Source organism: Aplysia californica, unplaced genomic scaffold (assembly GCF_000002075.1).
Source record: "Aplysia californica isolate F4 #8 unplaced genomic scaffold, AplCal3.0 scaffold01305, whole genome shotgun sequence".
NCBI lineage: Eukaryota > Metazoa > Mollusca > Gastropoda > Aplysiida > Aplysiidae > Aplysia > Aplysia californica.
This window is the reverse complement of record NW_004798575.1, coordinates 152723-153603: the sequence shown is the minus strand read 5'-3', so window position 1 is coordinate 153603 and position 881 is coordinate 152723. Positions and strand designations below refer to the sequence as shown.

The window sequence follows — 881 nt, the reverse complement described above, 5'->3', positions numbered from 1 at the left end:
CACACACATACACACACACACAGACAGACAGACAGACACACACACACACACACACAGACAAAACAAACGCGTTGGTTGACTCAATCTTACCTTTCCCCCTCTGTATATCTCTTCGCCATTCTGTCTGTACGACTAGGTCACAACTCGACTTTATTCTTCCTTCTCCTCCTCCTTTCTCCTCATCCAGAAGAAGAATCCGTCCTTCTCTCTATCCGTCCCGGTCCCTTCCTCCTCCTCCTCCTCCTCCTCCTGGGTGTAGAAAATAAGCCCGACAAGCCAGTCCTGTGTTCACTCCATCGATCGCCGCTACCTCCTCTCTGTTTTTTACTCCATTGATGACTCCCCCTTCCTTCAAGCGTGGGAGAGCTCCAGAACAGAAACTAGAGCTGGGCAATGAGTCGCTTTAGCAAAATCCGGACAATATGTTAGTGCACCACTTCTGCAAATAATATTATGGTATGAACCTCTTCGGCAAATGGGTTAGGACCACTTCGAGGAACGGGTTAGCACCACCACTTCAACAAATGGGTGCACCGACTTCGGGCAAGCGGGTCAGGAAAGAGGCGTTCAGAGTCTGAATTCGGACAATGTCTCATTGGTAATTATCCGGTTATCCAGATAGATTATCCGTATTTTGTCCACCTCTTCCAGAAACCACGGGGTGGGTTACTATTTTCGTCTGCTGCCCGGTATCGTATCCCTCCGCCGCCAACGCAAAGCACAGAGTATCAAAACAGTATCCTTGCGCACAGACGAAAAGAAAAGAAAAAAGATCTCGTCACCGGCCGGCGTCAGGGACACATCTGAAAAAGGAAAAGAGGCGAGATGTTACTAATGGTAAAAATAACATCATTAGTCATTATGAAACATAATAATAATAA

General features: G+C 47.1%; 1 long non-coding RNA gene across 2 annotated transcripts in view; it reads right to left on the bottom strand.

Moving 5' to 3' along the window:
* Positions 1–99: 99 nt before the first annotated feature.
* Positions 100–881, bottom strand: part of LOC101858152 — a 64324-nt gene continuing 63542 nt past the window's right edge. For both annotated transcript variants that reach the window (XR_221211.3, XR_004859386.1), the window contains one exon: positions 100–803. This is a non-coding gene — a long non-coding RNA (uncharacterized LOC101858152). The remainder of the gene's footprint in view (positions 804–881) is intronic.